Source organism: Anomaloglossus baeobatrachus, chromosome 1 (assembly GCF_048569485.1).
Source record: "Anomaloglossus baeobatrachus isolate aAnoBae1 chromosome 1, aAnoBae1.hap1, whole genome shotgun sequence".
Lineage (NCBI taxonomy): Eukaryota > Metazoa > Chordata > Amphibia > Anura > Aromobatidae > Anomaloglossus > Anomaloglossus baeobatrachus.
In genome coordinates, this window is record NC_134353.1 from 824,727,359 (window position 1) to 824,740,438 (window position 13,080).

A 13,080-nucleotide genomic window follows, 5' to 3' on the forward strand; every position below is an offset into this window, starting at 1 on the left:
TTCAGAGAGTGCAGGCTGTACCAGCTGATGTCATGTCAGACTTGTATGAGTCTGACATCGCATCACCGGCACAGCTGTGCACACTTCTAACAGGGGCATGCATGTGCTTCTACGTACATGCACGCTTATGCTCAGAGAGTGCAAGCTGTGCTGGCTTATGTCACGTCAGACTTGTACGAGTCTGACATCACATCACCGGCACAGCCTTCTGACAGGAGCCTGCATGTGTTTCTGTGTACATGCATGCTCATGCTCAGAGAGCGCAGGCTGTGCCGGCTGATGGCATGTCAGACTTGTACAAGTCTGACAGCGCATCATCGGCACAGCCACGAACACTTCTGACAGGAACGTGCATTTGTTTCTGAAACACATGCAAGTTCACCATACTGACCCGCAGACACTTGCACTGCTTTCCCCGCCCACTGGCTGTCCTGCTGCTTGTAAATTGTTGCAGTCAGCTGACACGCTGCCACTCAGGGTGGGGGCATGTCTAACTACACTGCAACCAATTATACGCACCGGTGGGAGAGCAAAACAATAAATATTGATCTGTCAGCACCGGAAGGGAAAAGCGTGACCCGGAAGGAGTTTGCTGTCATGCAACAGCCTAGGGTGAGTACACCGCGTGCACTCCTACCCCCTATCCCTTCCATCACCGTTGTTAATCTCCGGATTCTGGTCCCCATAGACTTATATGGGCACCGGAGTCCGGAGCGGATCCAGATTTTTTTTTCAATCTGGCAGTGATCCGCTGGTCCCTGTTTTGATCAACTCTACTCAAGATATCAACTTAAGGATAACAAAGTCAATGTGTTGGTGTGGCCGTTATAAAGCCCTGATCTCAATCCTATTGAAAATGTATGGGCAAAGCGAAAAGGCAAGTGTGAGCAAGGCGACCTACAAACATGGCTCAGTTATACCAGTTCTGTCAGGCAGAATGGGCCCAGTTTCCTAAAAATTATTGTGGAAGGATATCCAAAACATTTGACCCAAGTCATACAGTTTAAGGGCAATGGTATCAAATACTAATGAACTGTATGGAAACTTTTGACTTTGCAGAAAGTAATAAAGTTACCTTAAAACATTCTATCTTATTATTCTGGCATTTGGCAAATATAAATAATCCTAATTGACCTAAAATGGGAAAGAATTATTCTAATTTCATGACAAAAAAGTAGGAAAAACATGCATATGTGGCTTTTTAGATATTGTATGTTTCTTTTATGTTTCTGTTAATATATATATATATATATATATATATACATATATACCGTAGAGACCAAAAGTTTGGACACACCTTCTCATCTCTAGAACAACTGTTAGGAGGAGACTTTGTGCAGCAGGCCTTCATGGTAAAATAGCTGCTAGGAAACCACTTCTAAGGACAGGCAACAAGCAGAAGAGACTTGTTTGGGCTAAAGAACACAAGGAATGGACATTAGGCCAGTGGAAATCTGTGCTTTGGTCTGATGAGTCCAAATTTGAGATATTTGGATCCAACCACTGTGTCTTTGTAGAGAAGGTGAACGGATGGACTCTACATGCCTGGTTCCCACCGTGAAGCATGGAGGAGGAGGTGTGATGATGTGGGGGTGCTTTGCTGGTGACACTGTTGGGGATTTATTCAAAATAGAAAGCATACAGAACTAGCATGCCTACCACAGCATCTTGCAGCGGCGTGCTATTCCATTCGGTTTGCGTTTAGTTGGACCATCATTTATTTTTCAACAGGACAATAACCTCAAACACACCTCCACGCTGTGTAAGGGCTATTTGACTAAGCAGGAGAGTGATGGGGTGCTATGCAAGATGACCTGGCCTCCACAGTCACCAGACCTGAACCCAATTGAGATGGTTTGTGGTGAGCTGGACCGCAGAGTGAAGGCAAAAGGGCCAACAAGTGCTAAGCATCTCTGGGAACAAATTGAAAAGAAGAAAGGTATACCAGATACGGGATCACCACAAAATCATGTTATAAAGAATTACTTTATTGTACAAAAACCACGTCTCCAAACCGGGAGTGTAGTACACACAAGGATTAGTTAAAAACACTTAAAAAAGCCCATGGCATGATATACCAAACACATTGGGAAACATTAATATCAATATGTATAAATACACAATACAAATAGCTTCTCCTTATGCACAATAAGTACAGTTACATATTATAAGTGATACATTGACCTTGTAATTCTAGTATGTATTAAGTAACACCGTCAGTTTTAATATACCACAGAAAAAAAAAGGTTAGACCACTATCAGCGATCTGCATAGGGTCCCCAAGGAACTATATAAATTGTAGTTTATGCTATAAAGAGACCCAGTATCGATCCTGGGGTCCTGAACAGTTTAGGAAGCTATGTAGTTCCAACTGTGTCAACACCAACACATAATAACCAGTGATCTATTATCACCTAAGACAGACCAGAGTACTAGACCTGCACTGAGCATTAGTATATCCCCGTCTGTATTCACTGTCTATAGGATTATAACACCACTAGCAGTATGACAAGCTATATAGGAACCCCAAGAGATCATAGAAATGTTTGCTATGCTATAAAATAACACAGTGTGAAAACAAGGGGTCCTACGCAATTAGCTAGTTGTCACCTGAGACAGACCAGAGCATTATGCTTGCACAAAGTATTAGGATATACCAGTCTATACTCACTATCTGTGTTTACATATTTTTTATTTTAAAATTTTGGTTCAAACAAAACAAATTGTTCACACAGTAAAACTTAACAACAATTAGTCAAATTACAATCTAAATACTCACTATCTGTGAAACATCACTAGGATGGAAAGAACCATATAAGTATAAGTGGCATAAGGAGAAGGGTTTCCCAATGGAATGACCCCACGCGTATCGCCACCTCTAAGGGTGGCTTCCTCAGGGGAAAGAGAAAAGCTGTGCAATGCCTCCTCATGTGTCCTATGTAAGGAAAATGTATTAGCACTCACCAGTGATGCAGCTGGAGAGTCTCGTGTACTCGCAGCGTTCCGATGGTGGCCGCCATCTTGTTTGAGTCACGTGACATGAAAAGGTTCAACCCCCAAACTCATACTGCGCATGCGCCGACCGTCAAAACGGGCAGCGCTCAGAAATCATCATCGCATACCGTTAAGTATGCTGGCTGTAGATATACAGTGTGGCGGCGCTCAGATATAACATTTATTATCTGTACAAACTTATACAGCGCCAGCAAATCCGATTCACATCCCATGACAGAGAGAGAACCACCCCCATCCCATATTGCGCATGCGCCGGACACAAATGCTTATAGCGCTATCAAACCGCGCTCCCACCCGGCACATAGCATTAAGAATACCTCATACGAGCCCATAGTATAGGAGCACCTCAAATATATACACATATGCAAGTTCATACAGCGGAAGCGCAGGAAGTCAATATCATTTTTCCATGTGTGCAGCTGATTCTGCACCTATCATAGGATCCCATCATCAAGCATGGAGTAAATGGTACATGGTATCAGTAACCCTTTAGGGAGTATGCTCAGATATAAATCGGATAGATCTCTATTCCTAACCTACAAGCAAAATTTCGTTATTGATCATGTCAAAAGAATACAAGTACAATGTATCACCATACCCTCTCATAGTGTGCAATATCGAGCAGGTACTAAAGCCTTTTTTAACAAATGCAAAAGCAATAATGCTGAATATTGAATATTAGACCCTTGAGAGGTATATTTGTAACCTGAGCACTAGGCTCAATACGAATATGTGATACCATATAGGATTTGATCCCTATTTGGGATAATTATTGATAACTCAAGGAGTGGATATACTAAATATATTGATCAAACCATCCTCAAAAGGAATAACATTCATGTGCCATACAAGAATAGAAAAGCCCCAGAAATGTGGATGCCAGCATATATGGAGGAGTCCACACCCAAACTTGTGGGGCTCAAAGGTCAGGACCATATAAGCATTCTCATTCAATAGTTTTATATAGGACCTAGTTTGGTACAAGTCCAATCATAGAAGTAAGAAGTAAGTGACACATGAGGACACATAGAGAATATAACACTTAATCCCAGATCCATAGTTGCGATCCCTTCCTGTGAGGTAAATCCGGAGATATGACGATAAATCATGATATTCAAGTATGTCAGGAAGCCCTCTCCTGGTGTCACCCCCCCTTTCCTTCACACAACTGGTTTAGCAACAAATTCCATGGCCATGTCCTGTGATATGGAAATTAGGTGGCTTTAGGACAATGGACACAGGATGACTCCCTGCCGTCACCCTGTAGTAGGAGCTGCTAGCTAGTTAGCAAGGCTATGGAAATAGCCAGACAGAACGACTCCAGTAAAAAATGGTTCATATCTCGCAAGCCATATTTCCGATAAATATGGCAACCATAAAAATGGTGTCTCTGCATGCGGACGATGCCGGCACACCCTTTTTATGGGAGCAGGACATTGGGAAATGCCCCAGGCATGATATCAGCCAATGGGGAACTGGCAGACAGGTCATGAGTCCCCTCGTTCTGTAGCTAAATTCATAACTGTCACAATGAGAGCATTGGCGTCCGCCTACGACGCTCCCAGGCAAAGTTATGGCCCATATTCCATGTTGGGATATTGTCCATAACTCAAGCCAGGGGTGGAGCAGTGCTCCCTGTGAGGTCACGAAGGTAGGAGGGGACCTGGATCTGCCCAGGTTGATAACCCTACTTCGGCCATTTTCCAGTGTTCTTCTGCTCGGGGGCCTGGTTGGGAAAGACCTGTGAGGGAGTTCCTGGAAACCTGGTCTACAGCGCCCCCCTGTGGCCAGATGCAACAAGGTAACTGCTGGAACTGTGTATGCCTGTTTGTAACCCATGCTTTGATTGTAACTGTACTCTGACATATGTATATTCTGTAGATTCCCTATTGTATATATGGTAGTTCTAGTGTGCTTTAGGCTGATTAAATTATATAATTAATCTTGGGCTGTTCTGTTATCTCGATCTTGAACCCCACGTCTGTGTGTTCGGCTAATAGTTACCGTAAATCGGTTGGTGGCAGCGAATTGTGCCAAGGATTATTGTGGGGAGGCCAGTGAGATTCGGGGAGATTTTATATATTCCGCCCGCGGAGGTCGGGGGAATATATACCTTACTCTCACCGGGGACCCTTCAATAATCGGCATAAGTAGTATAGCGGCCTCCTTGCTTATTGTCGGGCAATTCCATAATTGGCCTGACTATAAGAGGGGCGCTAGAGAGCGCGTCACGTGCTCTGTCTGTCGGTCGGGAGGTATAAAGGAGGGGTGACCCCCACTTGTTACCCCCCGATTGTGACGTACTGGTAGCCAGCGCGGGGGATTTCTGAGTGACCCCCCCGGTGGTTTGTGACATATTGGTGGCATAGCGGTGGGATCGAGATAATAGTGTGTGTGAGTGTGAGACCCATACTCCCAGACACTAAAGACTGCCTGCAGCAGCTGTGGCTGCTGGGGTCTTCAGACTAGCTCAACACTAGAGTGTCAGAGTGCAGATACTGTAAGGTGTGTGGAGGCATCAGGTGTCAGTTCTGTGTCAGTGACCAAAAGTCTGCAAGAATGGCTGATGGCACCAGGAGCAGAGCTATGCAACTGGCCAATGCTAAGGCAGGAGCCGAAGAGAGGGAGGACGGTGCTGTGGACAGCAATGAGGAGGTTGCCCACGAGTCCTCCAGGAGCTCGACGCCAGAAAACCGTTCTGCCGAGGACATTGCGCAACCTGGCACTGCTGGACAAGATGAGGAGCAGCTCACCCAAGGGTCCTCAACGAGCCAGATGCCAGCCCTCCGCTCTGCAAGGGACAGTGAATCACCAGGCTCCGCAGCGGGCCGCAGATCACCACGTGCCATTCCACCGAGCCTGGGAGGCTCGGATAGCCTTCTTCAAATGGCTATGGCCCTTCTCCAGGCTGGAGACCAGGAGGGCTACAAGGGACTCCTGGCAGAGCGCAGGGCAGAGCGGCAAGCAGCGCGTGAGGCTGAGGCTGCGGAGCGGCAGGCAGCGCGTGAAGAGCGCCAGGCAGAGCGTGACTACCAGCTGCAGCTAGCTCAGCTCCGGCCCTCATCAGCCACACGTGACCTTCAAGACACCAAACTTCCAAAGGTCCGTGTTGAGGACTTCCCAGTGCTGGAGAAGGATGGAGACTTGGACTCTTTCTTGACTGCGTTTGAACGGACTTGCTTGCAGCACCATCTGAACAAGGACCAGTGGGCCAAATACCTGACCCCCCGTCTAAGGGGTAAGGCCCTGGATATCCTTGGGGACTTGCCTGCTGAGGCAGATCAGGGCTACGACACCATCAAGCGGGCCCTGATCCAACAGTACAACCTCACTCCGGAGTCCTACCGCAAGAAGTTCCGGACCCTGCAAAAGGGACCAAAGGACTCCTGGGCTGACCACCGGCGGGCACTTGCCCGAGCTGCCGACCACTGGACCCAAGGCCTGCAGCTTTCCACCGGACCGGAGATCCTGGACTTGTTCATCACGGAGCAACTCTTGTGGAACTGCCCTGAGGATCTCCGCCAGTTCATCCGAGACCAGAAGCCAAAGGGGTCCACGGCTACAGCTGCCCTTGCCGATGACTACACCAACAACCGGGCCCCTGAGGCCAGGAGAGCGGCCACCAGCAGCACCTGGAGAGGGGGTAAGATGAATTCTGCGACTGCCCCACCTGCCCCTAGACTGCAGGGGGTGTCCCCCTCAACTCCCCTCTCCAGGCCCGTGGCAGAGCCAAGACGGTGCCACCAGTGCAACCTACCTGGACACTTCAAGGCCATGTGCCCTCAGCGTCCCAAGGCCCCGGCTCCGTCCCCGTCCCAAGGGCCGCCCAAGGTGTATTGTGTGGGTGGGGGTGGTGGTAGGTCCCTGGACAGCTTCCAACCTGTCACCGTCGGCCGGTCTGTGACCATAGGACTGCGAGACAGCGCCTCGGAGGTGACTCTGGTGCGGCCTGAGATGGTGTCCCCCCAAGACTTGATCCCTGGAAAAACCCTCGCTGTCTCCGGGATTGGAGGCATTGACCCGGCGCTGCCTGTTGCTGACATTTATGTGGACTGGGGCGCAGGGCGAGGGGTGAGGGAGGTGGGGGTAACTGATCGGATCCCTGCAAACGTGCTACTTGGGACAGATTTGGGGCAGATAACCTCCCAGTTTGGGCCCCAACCAAGGGCTGAACCTTCAGCCCGTACTGACATGCCTCCGGACAATGTTAATGTGTTATCTATGAATGATGTAAGGGAGGAGGGAGTGAACTCTGATATTTCTGCTTGCATAGACACCATAGACACACACTCAGCTGCAGCTGTGACAGGGGAGGGGGTCAGAGAAAGGTGTGACAATGCCTCTACAAGTAATCAGCCTGTGAGCTGGGATCTGTTGCCCTCTGCAGGGATAAGCAGAGAGCAGGGTGCTGCAGGGGGAGGACCAGTGTGTGGGGTGGGGGCTACCACAGCAAATGTGGGGTCCCCAGAGATTTCACAGCGGGGTTCTGTTGCTGCAGGAGGGGAACAGGCAGGTGAGATTGGGGCCGGTCCAGGAGCGGAAGTGCTCCCAGGTAAGATCTCGGTGCATGGTTCCCCCACAACCGGGGTGTCAGGAAGCCAGGTAGGTCTGCCTGAACCGGCGACTTGGTCAGGAACGGAGGAGGAGCAGGCACGACCCACGGTCGCAGCGGCTGTGGCCGCTGTCACCCGCAGTGGGAGTGCTGGAAGCCAAGGGGCCTCCCGGAGGTCCGATAGCTCTTCCCCTTCTGACCAAGTGGCAGCCGAGTCAGGTGGAGGCCAGGACACAGGTCCCGGGGTACTGACTGAAGATGTGACAGTCTCGTCGATTCTGGCCACATCTAGTCAGGGGTTTCAGGCAGCGTTAGAAGCTGACGACAGCCTGAAAGCTCTTAAGGAGCAGGCGGCACAGCCTCCCTCGGACTCGGACCCGGAGCGAGTGGTCTGGGACCAAGGACGGCTGTACCGGGCCACGGTCCAGCAGGGTTCACCGGAGGCGTGGCCCAGGGACCGACAGTTGGTGGTACCCTATCCGTTCCGGACGGAGTTGTTGCGGATCGCACATGAGATTCCGATGGCCGGACACCTAGGGATCGCTAAGACCAAGGCCAGGTTAAACCAGCATTTCTACTGGCCAAAAATGGGGGCCGATGTGGCTGCCTACTGCCGTTCGTGTGAAACCTGTCAGAGAGTGGGGAAGGCGGGGCCACGCCCCAAAGCCCCACTAGTATCTCTGCCAATCATCGATGAGCCTTTCAGGAGGGTGGCTGTGGATCTGGTCGGCCCGCTGGCCATCCCCAGCAGCTCCGGGAAACGCTTCATACTGACGGTAGTGGACTATGCCACCCGGTACCCAGAAGCAGTGGCCTTGTCGTCCATTCGGGCTGACAAGGTGGCCACCGCATTGCTGGAGATTTTCTCCCGAGTGGGTTTTCCCCAGGAAATGCTCACTGACCGGGGGACCCAATTCATGTCCCAGCTGATGGAGGCCCTCTGTAAGCAGGTCCAGGTGCGACATCTGGTGGCCAGCCCGTACCATCCACAGACTAATGGCCTGTGCGAGCGGTTCAATGGCACCTTAAAGCAGATGCTTAAGATGTTGGTCGACTCCCATGGGCGTGACTGGGAGCGGTATCTCCCACACCTGTTATTTGCTTACCGGGAGGTTCCACAGGCCTCAACAGGATTCTCACCGTTTGAGCTCCTGTACGGGCGACGTGTGCGGGGCCCCCTGGCTCTGGTGAAAGAGGCTTGGGAAGGGGATTTGGCCACCCCTGGAGTGTCGGTTATCGAGTATGTCATGCGCTTCCGGGACAAAATGCAGGCCTTGACGCAACTGGTACACGACAATATGGCTCAAGCCCAGGCCGATCAGAAGCGTTGGTACGACCAGAACGCTTGTGAGAGGACCTACCAAGTGGGTCAAAAGGTGTGGGTACTGGTCCCCGTACCACAGGACAAGCTTCAGGCAGCCTGGGAAGGCCCATACCTCGTGTACCAGCAGCTTGTCTTGCTAAATTCTACTAAAAAGGGGGCTGAAAGCCCGTACTTACGAAGCGCTCACTGATATCCTAATCAGGCACGAATACTAATATTCTTTATAGCAAGATACTATTTATTTTAATAGCACATGAATATAATCAATGGTACATAGGCATTTAGAATCTTATAGTCATAGAAACTTATACAATAACAGAAATATGCATCAACATTACCGTTATGTTGTAGCAATCCTTTCACATCGGAGGGAACTCGAGTTAAGATAAGGAATCAACATGGCATCTTGGCATGGCATCACAGGAACAGTGCGTACGTACACTTCAATGTCCTGGAAGGTATTTCCCTACCTTAAGCGAGTTCGGTGTATATTTTATAGGAAAATATTGTAGGTTGTGTCTAAATGGTCACCAGCATATGACAGCTGAGTCATGTTCATGTAACTTGACCACAAAATGTTGTAGGTAACGGCAGCTTCCTGCACATTTCCAGCACATCCTGTCAGTTGACAACTGGCTGACCACAGTTTAGTGAAATATTGCAATGAGCCGTAAATTTCATCCTTAAAACTGTCTTTAAGCTAACCACAAGTTTCCTGTAAGTGGAACTGTAAATGTTACTTCCTTTATCTTCAACTGCTTCAAGACATGTATTTCTTGGTAATCATGAAATATTATCCAAAGGACATCTTCTTTGATACTGAATTATTGATGGATCAAATAATATCTGGGATCACTCCTATCTTTTGATTATGATCCCTATCTAATAGTCATTCAAACTTCAGTCATATCACATTGGTATCACAATCGGTCCTTGATCCCAGGGATTATTTTCCATCATCAGTATTCCACTAGAAGAAGATCACTCGGAATATACCATACCATGACCAAGAAATATTGTTTGCCACAAATTTTGTTTTCTTGGTTTGTTTAGATAAACGTTGAATCACAAATATAATCACTTTCACTACTTTTGTACAGTATATTAAAACTAAAAGCAATATTATCTGACAAGCTCCCTTGAATATCATGTGTTTTGGCATTTGCTCGATATTCAAAGGAATCATTACACATTACATTTCCCGATATGTTACTAGAAGTTTCACTAGTCCGATTTATGAACATATTGGCATAAGGCCATAACATATCATGAATTGTCCTTTCCACTAAGCTGGGTTTAAAAGCATCTACAGTCCATAGAGATGAATCCCAGGTTAGTCAGTCCAGTCTTATATCTTAGTACCCAAATTCCTCCCTTAAAAGCCAGATATTGCAAATTGGTGACTGTTGCATTCAAATTTCCTTGCCACCATGGAAGATTGATCCATCCCACTATGGAAATGGGTACTGTAGTATTCTATAGACGAACACTTTGAGTGTCTTTATAAGCAAGATGATCAGAACAACTTTTCTACTTTAAGATTTCCTCCATCGATACCGGGACATCCAGATAAGGGATACTGGTGGCTGTAACCGAAGAATGTGTACAGATCCAGCAATCTGTGTGTTGAAAATGTGATGGTGCATCAGAAATTCATTCGCCACAGGCTCCTCCTGATGTAGACTTGTCCATCCAACGACCAGAGAGGCAAACATCAAACACAGGAATTTCTCCATTTCATCACTATCGAGCTCTTCCCAGTAACCGATACCATGGATTCCGCTTATTTACCACACCTTCTGCAAATAAAGATACACTATTATTCCTGTAAATAACATTTTTCTTGTGGGACATATTCCCACTTCTCCACTCCTGGTCTCATTATCAGGAGAGTACGATCTTTTCTGACCGCTATTACCGCTGTCTCTGAGGGCGGTCCTTGGAGGTTTTGAATCCATATTTTTGCTCCTACATTTTTAATATTAGAGGATCCAAAACCTTTAGTACCCCGTATTGTTAATTCTGCTGGGGCAGTTCCTTCTCTTATTTCAGACAAGTTTATTGGAATTATTAACATCTGAGCCACCTTCTGGTGTTTCATCAATATCAAAGGTTCATTTCCCAAATTTAGCATCAGTACCTTGATTTCTCCCTGATAATCTGCCTCTATTACCCCTCCCACCACTATGGCTCCTTTTAACACTAAACTAGAACTAGTGGCTATTTGACCATAATGATCCTTTGGTGTATGGCAACCCAATCCTGTTGAAATTGGTTTTACCTTACCTGGGGGTACCACGACAGTTTCCAATGTACTGAGGTCTAAACCTGCTGAATAAGGTGTCGCTCTTTCTGGTGTGCCCAAACAGCTGTACCTTGCCTTGTCAACTGTTGGACTGACTTGTCTGATGGCTGCTGCTTTATCTGCTTCTGAATTAAACAAACGTTCAAGTGAGTTAGTAGGGACATGAGCATCGACATGAAATACAGTGGTCTTGGTAGGTTGAATAATCCCTTCAATGTCTTGCCACACTTCCCTGACCATCTCAAATACATTTTGCTGTTCCTCTCCCCATGGGAACTCATATTTTCTCCTCGTTACTTTGTACAAATGAGCCAACATTTGTCCCAAATGAGGGATATGTTGTCTCCAAAAATCAAACAATCCAATATAAGACTGAGTCTCCTGTTTGGATTTAGGGACCGGAAAATTAATAATTTTCTGTCTGGCATTGGGCAAGATCTCTCTGTGCCCCTTGTTCCACTGAATCCCTAGAAATGTTACCACCTGAGACGGTCCTTGAACCTTGGCATCATTGATTTCCCATCCTTTACTCCACATATGAGCAACCAGTTTTGTCAATTGATCTTTCACACTTTGCTCATCTTGTCCTTGTATCATTATATCATTGATATAATGTGAGATCTGCATTTCCTTATGACAAGACATAACCCCAAAGGAGAATTTTCCTTTGGTTAGATTAAGAGTCATCCATTTTAGGATATCAATTCCCAAAATATATTCTGGTATAGGTACTACCAGCACCGTATACTTCTTGATAGGTAAATTACCTATCTTCAAAGCTACCTGTGTCTGAACCCCGGTGATCACTTGACCACCCAGTCCAGCAATTTTTACTCGAGGTCCTTTCATTTTTTCTGGGTTTCCATGAATTAAAGTAGCCTCCGCCCCCGTGTCAATCAAAGCTGGGACTCTTTGAACATTTCCCCCTTTCCAATGTATGCTAAGATTGACGTAGGGACGTTCGTCCCTTTTTATCAATAGGGGGGCTTGGCTGGCTACCTATAGTAAATCACTTCCTTCTGAACTTTCATTTACACAGACTTCAGTCTGTGTATTAGCCCTTCCTTCCGTGACCTTTGTGGCCACGGCTGCAGCCAGTTCTTCCCATGGATAAACTGACTGAAAATCTTCCCAAGACACTTTCTTTGGGGTTTTTTCCCCTTTTCCCTCTGATTTCTTTACCATGGGGGTTTTTGAACCCCCTTCCACATTTGTAGTGGTCACTTTCTTTGCAGATAGAACTTTCTGTTTGTACAACTTCCATAATTCTCCTGTCTCCTTTCCATCAATCCTTTCCATATTAATCCCGGCTTTAAGCAAAGCCTGGAACATGTTCCAATCAGGATTGTTTGGCTTACTGTTACCAACATGGCCTCCAGGGGATGGTTTATCCCACTGTCCCATATCCTGTAACTCCCTCATCCTCCCTAGAACTACACCGATTGATTCTCCAGTCAGCGCTACAGTTAAGGTTAAAATAACTGTGTTGTATGCTGGAGGAGCATGTTTAAGCAGCCTATTTCTTATGCTGGCTGTCAATGGGTACTGGAGATAATCATCATCCAGTCCCAAAAGAGGAAGAGCATTCCTCATTGCTTCTTCCTTCAGCCTTTCCATACCATCTTTTAAGGTATACCAAGGTTTATCATTGATAGGAAAGTCTGCTTCTGATGGATATTTGTCCAGAAAAGCATGGGCTAAGATCATGATTAAGTTTTGAGTACCATGCTCATTATGATCAACAAAATAATTTTTTATTGATCTCTGAATTTCTGGGTCACGAGACATGGTGACAAATTTTGCCACGTCTCCGGCATCAAAGTGCACTTCACCTCCTCCGAGATCGTGCACCCTGACCAACCAGGGAATTTCTCCTTCTCCTGG